Source organism: Carassius carassius, chromosome 4 (genome assembly GCF_963082965.1).
Source record: "Carassius carassius chromosome 4, fCarCar2.1, whole genome shotgun sequence".
NCBI classification, from domain to species: Eukaryota; Metazoa; Chordata; class Actinopteri; order Cypriniformes; family Cyprinidae; genus Carassius; species Carassius carassius.
The window spans coordinates 43,819,810-43,835,664 of NC_081758.1; the positions used below are offsets into that span (position 1 = coordinate 43,819,810).

Sequence of the window (15,855 nt, forward strand, 5' to 3'; positions counted from 1 at the left end):
GCTAATCTGTCACGAGTCTGCACTGTGAAAAAAAATAATTCAGATCTCTCCAACTCAATTTTTTTGACTGATCACATCTAAATTTTTCAATTGGCCTAACTGAATTAGTGTGAATTTAATTTTATAAATTAAATTAGGCCGATTTAAAAGTTTAGATGTAACCACCAGTCTCTAGAAAATTTTGAGTTGGAGAGGTTTTTATTTTTTTACAGTGTGGAAACCCGAGCTATCAGATTATTCCCAGGTTTTCAGTGACTGGCGTTCAGGGGTCCGTGTTTCTGGAGCGCCGCGGTCAGAGCCGTCACCACGGGAAGTCAAGTGAGATGAGAGCGGTTCAATCACAACACCCAGCGGCCCGCTCGCCCCGAACAACACCACACTGCCCTCAGACTAGCTTAACATTGATGTTACTTGGTTGGTACTTGAATATAATTACTGATAAAACTCAATGAAGGGCACCCTACCTCTTTACAATGATTTCGTTCTCTCTTTTGAAGTTTAAGATGGTACGTTACAAGGGTTGGTCAGGATTTGAGGAACCCTGTACTAAAGTAACCAGAACTGATATAAGATTAATAAAAACTAGAAAGACATTTTTTTAATAACATGATAAAAATGAAATAAACAACGAAATAAAAAAAAAACTAACTAAAATTAAATTGAAAACAGAAAATGTTAACAATAAACTATAACTATTAAAACCAATTCAAAGCATGAGTAAAAATGTCTCCAGGTTCTGAATGTAACAATGTCTCGTTACCTCAGGGTAACCACGGTTACATTTGTTCCAGTGGGGAAGTCGTGGCCTCGTGGTTAGAGAGTTTGACTTTAAGTTTGAGTTTAAGTGAACAAACAACACTATAGCGACTGAGCTCTTGTTGAATGACTTTTATAGCTTCCTGATATCTAAACAAACCACTATGACGCATTTAATGCAGAAGGAAACAGACATCAGATATCAAGTGTTGCACTCTTAAAAAAAAAAAAGTATCAAAATTAAATTAAGTTTAAAAGAAGAAAAATATCTGCCAGTGGCCTCAGAAACATAATTCTGCGTTCCCTATGAATTGAGCTGAATTTTCTGAGCCCATTGTTTTGTTTATCATATCAAGTCATATTGCATCTCATCTTGATTTAATGATGTTTCTCATACCTCATAGAGATTCACTTCTGAATTCATGCCACCTTAAAACAAAGAGGATTTATAGTTAAATTGCCATATATATATATATATATATTACAGCTTACATCTGCTCAAAAGCACATGCATGTGTAAGTGAACTGCATGCTGGTCTGAATGTTTCCCTTGTGAATGATGTTTATTTAGTTAACTTTCTGAAATACCAGTTCCAATCTGCATATTCTTAAAAATGAATATCTCCAAACAAATAGTTCATAGCTGCCTTTGACAGAGAAACTGAACACAGTCTCATCTTGACCTGAGGGAAACTCATCTGAAATATAAATAGGACATCAATGAAAGAAATGCAAGGAAATCAAATCAGGATCCCAAGACCAAAGTGAAGCAAATATTCCTCGTATCTGGGAGAATCCAATGCCATCCTTCTTGAAACAGTCTAAATGATGAAAAGATCTCACCTCGGCCAGCGTCCACAGTCATTAAACATCCAGATTAATCTAGTCAATATCAATAGGAAGGTTTAATCTCAAACTACTGAGCCTCAAACAAACACTGTCCTGATGATTTCAAAATAAGAGCGCAGCAGACTGACCTGTGAATCTGAAACATGCCAATGATGATCTCGTGACAGGGTTATTATAGTTCACTAAAACTACATCCATAAAAAAACATTAAAAAATAAAATAAAATATGAAAAAAATAAACATTTTATTGCAGCAAGTTTCCATAGCAGATGTACTAAAATAACTCAAGCTGAATTTATTTTACTAAAAACTATATAGACATACAATTTTTTTTAACAATAATTAAAATAAATAAAAATGACAAAAACACACAAAAATTACTAAAACTTTAACAAATTTAAAATAAAAGCAGAAAATATCAAATAAAATTCTAAATCAAAATATTAACAAATACTCCAATACTCTCTAAATGACAGTGAAGTAGCACTGTTTGGGATGTTTTCACTGTATAGTGAGCACTGTTTCACACACTAATTGCAGTATGCAGTGTGCACAGCTGGAATCGCTTCCTAAACAGACACATTTAGCCTGAATGAAGTTTCTTATTATTGGCCAGATCTGTGTGAGCAGATTTCTGGGATGATGGACATTAAAGCTGTGAGTTAGTAGTTCATGTCAGCTTTAAGGGATTGAGCTTCGAGACGCCACACACCACGGACTGAGAGTTAAAACTGTTAACTTATTACAACCTATTAAATCTTTCTGGACACTCTGTGTGACTCGGAGTTAATAAGTCTCTTGTTTCATTAACTGCTGTATAACGTGAGATTTTTCATCAGTGATTAATTCATTAGAGAGAGCCCACCATCAGCAGAATGAATGAGGATGAAAGATGATCCGACTGGACTCACGTTTCTGCTGGAGTTCATCTATGAACCAGTCGAGTTTTTCATGCATGAACTGTGAAAATTCAGTGTCAGTGTGAAACGCTTCGGTCACAGCACACACTTCAACACATACTACCCTGTTCCCTTCCTTAAAACAAACATAGACTTTACCACTTCACCGATTACATTAAGAATTGCACATTTAATGCTATGTTTCAATATGCAAATGATGCAATGTCTAATTAAATATGCAATAATTAGCATGCATTTGTAAAGTGTTTTAGACTTTTTCTTTCCACTAGTCTAAAAAAAGACACATAATAGATCAAAAACTGACCAGTGCATGAAAACACACTGCTTTTGTCTTAATCACAGTTAGTTCGTTTAATCTATTGACAGCCTTGTTTTTAACGACAAGACAACACCGTTCATATTTCATTCACACTGATTGATACAACATCTTACACGGTGAAAACGAGTTTGTTTGTTTTCTGTCTGCTCACAGTATTTTCTGATTCATGGAGCGATGAAAAGAGAAATCCACAATCCTCTCTGGAAAAACCTTCCAAAAAATAAAACAAGAACCATGAACCTGACTTTCTCCAATGTTTTGGAAATATATGCAGATTAGTGCATATTTAATAAGAGCATCATTTGCATATTGAAACGCCATTTCTGAAGAGTGGTGAGATGTATTCTATATTCACCTTCAGTGATTGCTAAAACATATCTGATGTGGATGATCTGGACGTTCAGGAGTGGGAATCTTTATTGACCAGATCACTCTATATTTCCGAACACAAAATGACCAGTGTGACCCTTGACCTCCGTGAGCTTCATCCTCAGCCTTGTGTTTGGAAACAGTGCTGTTTTAAAGCAGGATTATGATCCCAGCCGGTGGAGAACGTCTGGGCTTGGTCCTGACCCCGAAGCTCAGTCCAGCTGTGTTCAGCGTCGGGTTTATGGAAGTGTGTGTTTGAGAGGCGATCCCACCCCGTAAATCCGTCCGGCTCAGGCCTGATTCATTAAGGTATTGTTGAGGTTAAAGTCTCTGAAATGAATTTTCTGAGAGCGACGGGGAACAAAGGACCGAAGGATTGGAAGAGAGCTCCGAGCGTAACGTCCGACAGCACTGGACGCCGTTTCCAATAAGCTGACAGCAGAGCCATGATTTCAGAATGAATTAGTGTTGACTGGACTCTGTCATTGAACTGATCTGAATAATGACATCATGATTCTACATCATCGATTCTGTCGCTTTCCTGTTTATTTCTGTGAAGCTGCTTTGAAACAGTCTGTATTGTGCTTTAGAAATAAATGGGACTTGAGCTGTGATTTGATTTGATCTGTTTATAAGCATGTGTATTTGTATTTCTGACCGCTGTCCACAAGAGTCTCAAAGTAGAGTAGATTGTGATTTATTTCAGATCCATCCATGGAAAAACACGGCTCGTTGTGCTCTATATGTCAGAAATGATCTGAAGGACTGGCCATCAAACTCAGCGGTGCATTACATGTAAATGGTTGTCTGTATGAAAACGCATGAATCAATCGTCCCGTGCTAAACAGTGAGGATCGTTCTGGCTGGAGATAGATGAAGAGAGAGATGCTGTGTTTCTATTCAGGGTGACCTTACATTTCTACCATTTCATGCATTCCCTGGGAATCGAACCTGCAACTTCAGGGTCATGGACTTGTATAATGTCTGAAGGCATTGGAATTGGCTTTGGATAAATACAATAAAATAAATAATTGGATCTGCCAAATACACATATCTAAATATATTTTCCTTTCACACAAACTGTTCAAAATTCCCAAAGAAAGCATGAACTGATACACAGTGAACTCAGTTTGTGCTAGAGTAACATTTGACCAGCACGCTCTCTCTGAACGCCTTTATCCAAAGCGACTTACAATTGCTATATATGTCAGAGGTCACACGCCTCTGGAGCAACTAGGGGTTAAGTGTCTTGCTCAGGGACACATTGGTGTCTCACAGTGGATTCGAACCCGGGTCTCTCACACCACAGGCATGTGTCTTATCCACTGCGCTAGCACCCCCCACTTTATCACAAACCTCCCACAAACTCCATTCTGTCCTCCAGTTCCCAGTAAATGGAGGAACACACGGGATAGACGCGGACTGTGGGAGATGCATGCTTTGTTTCGCCGCGCTGCAGATGGATGTTCTGGCATCAGAAAGATTAAGCTGAAGACCAGATTCATCCAAATCCTGTGTGTGTGTGTGTGTGTGTGTGTGAGAGAGAGAGAGAGAGAGAGAGAGAGTCGGTGAAGATGCTGTGAGAAGCTCCCGCATCGATCTGCGGTCGAGTGCATCTCAGCAGCCAAAGCAAACACACAGCGCTGCCATCAGCATGCGGCCCCATGTGTGTTATTAAGGGCCAGACTCCATCAGGGGCCCGACACGCACGGGATCAGCGTCTCCACGCCGCCGGACTCCTCTGTGTGTGATTGCACGGCAGGAGGAGCAGTGAATGGAGGAGGACGGATCGCCAGATGAAATAAAAGACGGAGCAGATGTCTGTTCTTGCCTGATCCATCTCTGTCTGTCTCTCCTGCAGGGTTTCAGCACGCCTGCCTTGTGGTGTTATATCAGCCAAAACTGCTACTTCTATGAAAATGTTTTTTTTAATTAATAAAAAAAAAAAAATCAATGCAAAAAAAAGGAAACCATTTATTAATGCAAAAAAAATATATCAATGCAAATTACTAATATGAACACAAAAAAAAAATTCAAAACGTATTAAACTATTTTCAATGCAATAATAAAAGAATATCAAAGCACAAAACATTATATCAATGGAAAATACAAAAACCAAATAAATAAACAAACATCAATCATCAAAGCAAAAAAGGAAACATTTACCAATGCATAATACTATTATGAACACACACAAAAAACTTGTCAAAACATTAAAAAAAACTATTTTCAATGCAAAAATATATATCAAATTATATCAAAGCAAAATCAAATCATATCAATAGAAATATATATATATATAAATATATAATGCTGTGCGTTGTTTTATCTGTTGTTAGTAGTGAAATAATAGAACAGACAAGTATTTTTTTGACTGAAAGCTTCTGAATGGACAAACAACTGATTGATTTCTAACTTCATTAGATTGAGAGAGAAACACTTGAACCCTCATCAGATACTTCATTCATCTGCTAATTACTCCTTTCTCAACAGCAAAATACGCTTCATCCACCGTAACTCCAGCCGTTAACCCCGTATGGTCACAGCTCTTTCATCTGTAACCGGCCGGCTCTGTCCTTCTGTCGCGGTGTCTCCCGGGAGTCAGCGGGTCTCTTTATGAGCACGGCTCAGTAATGACCCCGTGCCGAGAGCGGAGAGACGCTCGCACAGCTCCAGCACAACGGCCAGGCCAATTACCAGGGGCAAATAAGTCCCGAATACAGGCAGAGAGCAGGAGGGGGGCTGAAGAAATGAAGTGACCCTCAGCGGGCAGCAGAGCTCAGGTGGAGCTGCACCAGGTGCTGCGCAGAGCTTTCTTACATTACGCTCAGATGCTCTTTACTCACTGTTTGAATTTAAGATTTATTTTTAACTGTTGATATCACACTATTAACTGTTTTTATTTTATTATATTTAACGTTATATCTTTTGTTTATTCATTCAACAACACTGAACAAAATGAGTACGAGTGAGTCATTGAGTCATTCATTCAAACGATTCGATTCAGAACCGCGTCACTAATGTCACTAATGTCAATAAAGATAGTAAGAGTAGTGTACAGTTTCAATTCTAACAACCGTTTCATTCAAGAACAAACTGAATTCTTTATGACTGAGCCACTGAATCATTCACTCACCAAATTTATTCAAACACACTGATTCATTCAAGAATCGAACAAGTGACGAGTCACTGAATCATTCTTTCTGATTCATTCCATTTCAACTGATTCTTCCAGAAACACAGATTCATTCGTTCCAGAAGAATGACTTTCTTTATGATGCGTCACTGAATCATTTATTCACCCAATTAAAAAAAAAAAATATATATATATATATATACTATTTCAGTCATTCTACTTCAGAGTAAATCCTGCACCATTTCTTCAGTGTATATTACTCGTTGTTTCTAATGTCTGTGTTGTGTGTCAGGTGTGTTCATGCACTTTTACAGCTGTGTGTATACTGTATGTGTGTTCATATGCATGTGTATGTAAAGCACTTCATCATCTCTGAGTCCATGCATGATGACAAAACCTGGCCGAAACGCCCCTCAAACCTCCCCGTGAAGCAGTTTGTTGAGGTGAGTGCGAGAGATCTCTGCTCTCCAGCAGCGCTTATTAAAGAGAACGACGCCGCGGCGCTCCATTAGTGAAACTCACATCCACCACATCAAGAGCTGCATGCAAATTGGACCAAACGCCCTTGCAGATGAAAAGACACACACGGCATCGTCACACTGATGTTCCACCGCCTGTTTAGGAGGAAACTGCATCTCTACCGTTGTAGCATCTTAACGTGAGCTGAACGCTAATAAGTACTGTGCAACTACAGTGCACTGGTGTCTTCTCGTATTATAAGTAGGCACAAAACATCGCTCCAAAGGCTGAAGATTGCATGAGACAGTGGGCCGCAAATGACTTTCCATGCATCTCACTCCAATTCCAGCCAGCGCTGTGCCTGGTTTACCGATTCTTCAAATGATATTTTACTTGTCAACACGCTGTGAGAGAGACGGTTATTCCTGCGTGACTGAATTTGACAGTATTAAGCTCTCGCTGTGGTAAAATTAACCTGCTGCACCACATCGTATCTTAATCAGGTCGAGTGACATTAGTGAAGCGAGAGGATGAGACGGATCAGTTACTCACACTGCAGCTCAACGCTTACATGATGGAGAAAACACCAGAATATTCCAGAGTCCAGCAGAGGAACGTCACACTGGGATGCATCTTACCCACTGATTCCTCAACGTCTGACCGTATCGATATCACAGATATACATATTCGACAAAATCAGATACTAGTCAGTGATGCTCAGGATTTGTAGTGCTTTGATCTTCAATGTTAGATCATCTTGCCCTTTCTTTGAAACCTAACTACAATAAACAGACCAACTCAGTGGAATTATTTGTATGGAAGCTTATTCAACCCATCATACTTTGTTTTAATAAATAGAAAAGTGAGAAATTGTATTTTATTTAGGGTTAGGTTAGGGTTAGGGTAAGATGAAAAGTAAAAAATAATGACCTTGAATGTCAAAATTATGACATAGTAAGTCATATTTAAGACTTTTAAAGTTGAAATTATGACATACTAACACATAATTATGAGATACAAGTTGAAATTATGACAAAAAGTTTAAATTGACTGCCAATATTATGAGATAAAAATTACTTTGACATTGAATTTTCAATCTCATAACTTTCATTATTGTAACTTTTTGTCATCTTATAATTGAGTATGTCATTTCTTATCTCATACTTGACTTTTTGTCATAATTTAGACTTTTTTATATCATATTTGTTAATATCCATTGGCATTTGTCATAATTCTGACTTTTTATCTCATAGTTGTGACTTTTTTCATTTCGACTTTTTATCTCATACTTGACATTTCTGTGATAATCTTGACTTAATATGTGAATTTCAACTATTTATCTAATTCTTTTGTCATAATTTTTGAATAAATCTCATAATTAACTTTGTCATAATTTCAGCCATTTCCACATTTTTATCTCATACTTGACTTTATAATGTCATAATTTTGACTGTTTATCTCATAATTAGGACTTTTTTGTCGTAACGCTGACTTAGTATCAACTTCAACTTTTGATGTCATCATTTTGACTTGATAGGTCATTAAGTTGAATTGTGACATCAGTTTCCAACTAAACTAAATAGTTTTATTTACAAAAAAAAAGCTAAATGCCAGTGGTGGAGGTGGGTGAGTAATATAACCAGTGTATGACTGAACAGTGCCTTAAACCAGTTACACAACCACCACAGCAAGCCTCACTGGTCTGGATGAGAAACTCATAATGACTAAACGCTTTTTGGCTAAACTCGTCCTTTAATGCAGAAGAGATGAACAAAGGCCTTGGGAAACACACACAGCAGCAGGTCAGAAGTGACACACACACTCACACAGGCTCATAAAGCCACTTCACAGTCAGACACACTCATGACAATTAAAGCGAGTGCACGCACACACACACACACACGCGCACACACACAGCTGACGGCAGCCAAGCGTGGACAGATGGGGCCAATTGTGATGGAAATGAAGAGTGACCCTTTGAACACGCGGCTCTTTTGAGGACGAGATGTCATCGGCTCGTCTTTTATTTTAGCAGCGGTTTGTTTATCATCCTCTCGTCCTCAGTGCTGTTCTCACACAGATCCGGTCAGAGTGATACGGCTCATGCAGAATCTCTCTTAATCTGTCATGAGATAACATCAGATTATGTTGTAGAATGAGCGTTGAGTGTGTCGAGTGATGGATATGATAGACGCTGGATTCCCACGAATCACTATACAGCTACAACACACATCTGAAATCCTGAAGAGTGATCTGAATGTGGCTCAGTGTGAGATTTCTGTTCTTCATTGGGACTTTAATCCAGTCCAGAGCTCTGGGGAGCGTTCACCGTTTATTATTCATCCACTTGATTCATAACCAGAAAGAATGAGTTTTTAAGAACACACTAGTATTCGTTCCCATATCGAGCTCGGTTTTCTGAATTCACTGATTTGAGCAACGATTCTGATCCTACAAGCTGAAGCTCAATCACATTGCAAACACCAACATCACGGCTTTGATTCCCAGTGAATGCATGAACATCTGCTTTAATCCAAAGCCATTTACATTACACTGAAGGCATGCATGTTAACTGTGAGGAAATGAAATGGTCTTTTAAATACAAGACCAGTTGATTGCAAATTAATGCATATTCAATATTAATGCACATGCAGTTATTATTTGTGCAATAAAAACATTTATATTCAACCACTGAAGTGTAAAATTGAAAGCAGCAAAGTTTTTAATTTATTTCCTTGGAAATACAATCATAGAGTTTTATAATAGGTCCAGCCATGATCATAAACTATAATTAGTTTAGCACTGAAAGTCAGAAATCGATCTAGAAACTTTGTAATATACATTCATTCATGTATTCTTTGGGAATCGAACCCATGACCTTAGTGTCGCAAACCCAATACTCTACAGTCTGAGCAACAGAAACACATGTGTGAAGGTTAGAAGGTTAACTTGAACACAAATTCCATTAACACTAGAAAAAACAGCAGGTGTGAAGACATAAAAAAGGTTTATACATGAAATACCCATGTGTTAATGTCTATATATAAATATTTATTTGTTAAACTCCCCCTTCAGTCAATAATTGTATCATTTAAAATCATCTTTGATAATCAAAAGGATTTTTTTAAATGTCTTCATGCTGTAAAACGGCTTGCCCTAAACTCTACACACACCTCATTGAGTATGCAGAGTCATGAATATGTTAATTAACCCCGCCCCCAGCTCAGACTCTGCTGCTTTCACTCGAGTAACTGAAGTATAAACTCTACACAATGTGGAAACACTGGATTAATTCAGACTAAACTAGACCTAAACAGGAACTAAACACTGCTCAGCCTCGGTGTGGACTGAAAAACACCAATTAGACACGTAAACAACTAATCAGAGAATCTCATAAAACAACAGTGACCTTCCTAACAGCCTTTTACTGGTTATTATCACTTTTGAAACAAACATTCATCTCTATTTATATACTGTATTCATATAGAGTGTCATATTCAAGTCATTTTCTTCTTTCTGAGCTACAGAGTGTCTTCGTTATCTCTCTTTCAGTGCTAAATTAATTAACAATCATGATCACAGTTTAAAAATCTATAAATACATTTCCAAAAAAATAAAGACAACCAAAGCAATTTAATTACTGATGCTGCTAATTCAATGAGAAGAAAACAACAACATATATCCATGAAATAACCATGTTATTGACTATTTTTGTGTTCATTTATAATCTGAGTTTTCTTCAAATTCAACTGAGCATCTGAAAGTGGCAAAATGAGCTGTAAAGGCTGACATATTTATGTAATTTGTTATGATTCTCATAAACCAATGGAACCTTCCAACACAAACATTTATCTCTATTAATATCAACTCTGTGCTTGAATATATATATATATATGTCTTTATTGTGAAAACAGATTAATTGCATGTACAAGTAAGTTATGAATATTTATTCAGTTGTGTTAAACTGTTGAAAATACATTTAATACAGTCTTATCAAAATATATTTATATAAACATATTTAAAAACATGCTTTAAAAAATGTAAAGACTTTGACACTGATGTCTGTCTGTGTGTGTGTGTGTGTGTGTGTGTGTGTGTGTGTGTGTGTGTGTGTGTGTGTGTGTGTGTGTGTGTGTGAGTGTGTGTGTGTGTGTGTGTGTGTGTCTGTGTGTGTGTGTGTGTGTGTGTGTGTGTGTGTGTTAGTGTGAGTGTGTGTGTGTGTGTGTGTGTGTGTGTGTGAGTGTGTGTGTGTGTGTGTGTGTGTGTGTGTGTGTGTGTGTGTGTGTGTGTGTGTGTGTGTGTGTGTTAGTGTGTGAGTGTGTGTGTGTGTGTGTGTGTCTGTGTGTGTGTGTGTGTGTTTGTGTGTGTGTGATAGTGTGAGTGTGTGTGTGTGTGTGTGTGTCTGTGTGTGTGTCTGTGTGTGTGTTAGTGTGAGTGTGTGTGTGTGTGTGTGTGTGTGAGTGTGTGTGTGTGTGTGTGTGTGTGTGTGTGTGTGTGTGTGTGTGTGAGTGTGAGTGTGTGTGTGTGTGTGAGTGTGTGTGTGTGTGTGTGTGTGTGTGTGTGTGTGTGTGTGTGAGTGTGAGTGTGTGTGTGTGTGTGTGTGTGTGTGTGTGTGTGTGTGTGTGTGTGTGTGAGTGTGTGTGTGTGTGTGTGTGAGTGTGTGTGTGTGTGTGTGTGTGTGTCTAATGTAAAGGGGCGACACTCTCTGTAAGATCACATTAATTCACTAATTAAGGCTTTAATTAAGAAGGCTTTTCCTCCAGCTTTCAGAGACATGTATTTTCTCCAGCAGACGACATAAAGTAGGACGAGCGCTCTTTAACCACCGGCAAACATTAATCACAGCGAAGACGCCTGTCTTTACATGTGATGAGTTATTCATCGAGTCGCTCGAGCAAAACACACTCCATCTGACACACAACAGCAGAGAAACACACACACACACACACACAAGAGTGTGACAACAGAAACATCTAAACCTGAGCATCACGACTGGAGAGAGATCCACAGTAATCACAATGAAGACTCAGACTGCTTCACTCAGAAATGATTAGAGCCGCAACTAACGATTATTTTGATATCTAATTTAAATGCTATGGCCTTTGTGTAGATATTTAAAGATGACCATCTTTAAGAATGACTATTAATATAAAATGGTAACACTTTACATCAAAAGTTCATTTGTAACATTTAGATTAATGAAAGCTGTAAAAGTATTGTTCCTTGTTAGAATGTATTATTTCAACGTTTACTGATACATTTTTAAAACGTTAACTTTAATGATCAATATATAACTAATATTAATATTTTTATTTATTGACAAAGAATGGATCAGTACTGTTTTGTTTATTTGTTTTATAGTAAGGCTTTCGTTCAGTATCCATTTTAAAAACTATCGGTGGATTAATCGGTATCGGTATCGGTATCGGATAGTCTAGAGAGATTTTAGAGAATCATCTGGAAAAACAGGCAATGTGTTGTTCCTCTAGTTTCTGTCTTTGTTCCTCATATCAGGATTTGGATTTACTATGGTACACAAACTTGAAATACAAGCAGCATAAATTAAAAATGGACTTTATTTCAATTAAATAAATTTACCATCAGAAGTATTTGTTATTTTTTTCAATAAACTGTAACTTGAAAATAAAATGAGTGTTAACTTAAATAAATAAATCAAATAATCAGCTTGTTTTCAGCTTGTTCCCAAGGAAATATTTTTACTTACTTTAAACTGGTGCACTGAAATAACTTAAACTTTATAGATATCTAAAAATATATTTAAAAAATTAAAATATTTATATATTAAAAACTCAATGATACTAAAATAACACTGAGATGGACATGCAAATAAATAATCTCACTCTTATAACGATGAGAAACACCGGTCCATGAAATATTTATGGCCAGAAATCCCAGTTTCTCAGTTCTGTCATTTATCAGGTTCTTCTGTATTTGATCTGGCTGGATTTGAGCTGAGGACGGCAGACATCAGGCTCTCACAGAAATCACCAGCAATCTCAAACTAATAAGATTCTGGGCTCTTCGATTAACCTTCAGCCTCGGTCAGATGCAGAACTTCACACAAACTCTCCACAAACGCACAAGGCTCCATCCGTCGCTCTCCATCAGCTCAGAGCTTCACTTGCATGAGCTGGCTAACAGAAGGAGATTGGCGCGGCCGGCGGTCACGTCACACATGATGATTACACGAGCCTCCTGTGACAAACATCAGCCACAACGAGCCTCTGCAGGCCCTGATGTTACTGCCGTTTAGGGCTGTTGTTTTGATGACGCAAGACAAAATCACAGTCCTGTGCATCTGGAGCGGTTTATTAGAGCAGAACAAGCACTCAACACCAACAAACCTCTGACATTAAACATTCACCTCAGCGTTCAGATCATCCTTTCACCGCTCATCAGCACCGAACTCATCAGAGCTGCCTTACAATCTGCCCTGAGCCTTTATCAACCTCTATTTAGAACTTACATCTATTTATAAAAAATATATATCTTTTTGTAAAATCTTAGAGAAATGTGAAAATCCATGTCTGTGGTGCATCACTGACCCTGGACCAGCGTTTAACCCTCCGGAGTGTATTTCTGACCGCTGACTGTAAAGCAGACGCTCTTGGTGAATTTACGAGCACTTATGTAGATTAGTGATGCAGAAGAGCGTTTGGACGGCGCAGAAGAGTCTCCGTCATACAGCATCACAGGAGGAAAGTGTCATTATTAATTCACAGCATGATTAGCTGTTGAGCTCAAGAGCTCTTGAGATGAGTTAGGAGAATGACAAGCACAGCACGCCATCTTTGACTGACACAAGGACTTTAAACCTCAGTTAAACACTGCAATACCGCGGTTACGTTTGAGCTTGAAGCATCAGAACATAATGGAGAGTGTACTGAAACACAATGAAACATGCTAATGCATATAAACTTCTCCATTATCTGTCCGTTTCACCAGTGTTCAGTGATGGGGTAGAAAGAGAAACTGACCTATCAGTAAGCCCCTCCCCTCGAACGCAGATGAGCCAATGGTAGTCGAGTATCAGTTGCACGGTGAGCAGAACTCGGACATCTTTAGATGTCAGCACCATAGAGAAACACGAAGCTTTCATCGGTTTGATGGTGTTTATGCAACAAAAATGGAAAAACGATGTGCCTAGGATACTTGTAACACTAATTCCTGTTATCCTGAGAGGAAATACAATGTCATTTATTTTATTCCATTTCCTAAATCCAACCAAAACAGTGCAAAATATCCCTAAGCATTCAACCCTAATCACAGTGAAGATGAAACGTTCATTTTCTGGCTGTCATACTCTCATTAAGTTACACTTTTTGTCCGCTCAAGCAGAACTTTAATGTCACCTTGTGCTTTAGCAAGATAGCTCTGGCTAAAACTAGCTAAAGTTAGCGTCAAAGTTAGTGAGTCCATGCTAATGTACAAACCTTAATAGCGGACGGTTCTCACGTTTGGTACCATGCAGGGAAAGTCAAAAACACATAAATGAAGGTCTGTCTGAGAGTGCCTCTCCATATTAATCTGGTTAGATGTAAGTTTATTAAATCTTACTCTGCAGTATATGAACAGTGTTGATCCGGGATGTTTCTAGTTAATATGAACATTCATTGACACAAAAATGTAATTACACCACATGCATATAATTAAAGTCTACTGTGTTTCACAGCCAACACATGGGCTAAGGCTTTTTGGCTAGGTTTAAAGGAAAAGAGCACTTTTAGAGCACTAATTTAAAAAATTAGCTTGAAAACATTTCTCAACCAAGAAACTACCCAATCTGTAGGAGAAAACAATATGGTTTTCTATGAAAAGCAGGATGAAATAAACAAGTGCATGTGTATCTTGATGTAACTGAGGGCATATGGAGGTGTTACTGTAGTAAACACACATGTCTCCTGAGAATCCTGAGAGAGATCCGCTCCCGGCACATCATCCCGTGTGTTTGCGTCCTGTTTCATGAGCCATACGGTTCAGTTTCTCACTGTGGGAAACTGTAGGTGGTGAAACGCAAACCGTTCGAACATGAGAAGCACATCTGACGGGAATCAACCTAACAGAGTCATTCACACACCATCACTAACACCAGCGCCTGCCAAACACACACAGAAACACCAGAGCAATGTAATATAAAACAAAAACCATTCTACACAAACAAGACCCATGATTTGGGCCAACACCTGGTGGTTCTTTAAGACACTCAGTGATGTTCAGGAGGATTTCTCTTCCAGAGGAGTTTGATCCCAGCCTGTTTGTGGGATGACATTCATTCAGAATTCAGAAGAACTTCTCTTCCAGCACCTGTGAGTCTCCTGAGCATCTGACGGAGACACAGACACATCTGTTTCCAATTGAGATGTTTGGAGAAAATTAACAATCAGGATGATAATGCAATGGTGGATTCAATTGAGATGAAAACAGCAGGTGTGAGATCTCTCCAGTCCGCTGTGAGAAGAGCTGGACGGCTTGAAGAGCTTTACTTCAAGACACTGAGGACGTTCAGTGTGAATATGACGATTAGAGACGGAACAAACAAACAGATACTGTGGGCCAGAAAGATATTTCCACAAATTGAAATGATTTTGCTTATCCAAGAAAAAAAAACTGGACACCAATAAAGACACACACAGCATTATGAGCGATCCAACTCTACATGAATTCACATGAAAACATGAATCGATTACAACAGAATCAGTCTATTATTTAGAAAAACTCATTTCCATGGCTTTTCCAGGCATTTGTGTTAACAAATAAATAAATAATGATAATAAGAGATCACACTCCAAGCGATTGGCATAAATATAGAAATGTACATTTATCCAGATCTGGAGATGTGGATATGATCCTATATTCGCATGTTTTCCATTCTAGTGAAACAGATGGTGATTATCTGAAGGAACTCGGCTCTTAAAAATAAAGGTTTCAGAAGCGGGGTTTTGCAGCGATGCCACAGAAGAACTATTTTTGGTTCCTGAAAAGATCAGATCTTAAAAAGAAATCTTTTCCACTGCAGCTTTAGCATC

General features: G+C 38.2%; 1 protein-coding gene across 3 annotated transcripts in view; it reads right to left on the reverse strand.

The window, feature by feature from the left end:
- The window catches only part of LOC132140115 (netrin receptor DCC-like), a 181,135-nt gene that overhangs the window by 164,076 nt on the left and 1,204 nt on the right, over nucleotides 1-15,855 (reverse strand). The window lies entirely within an intron of this gene.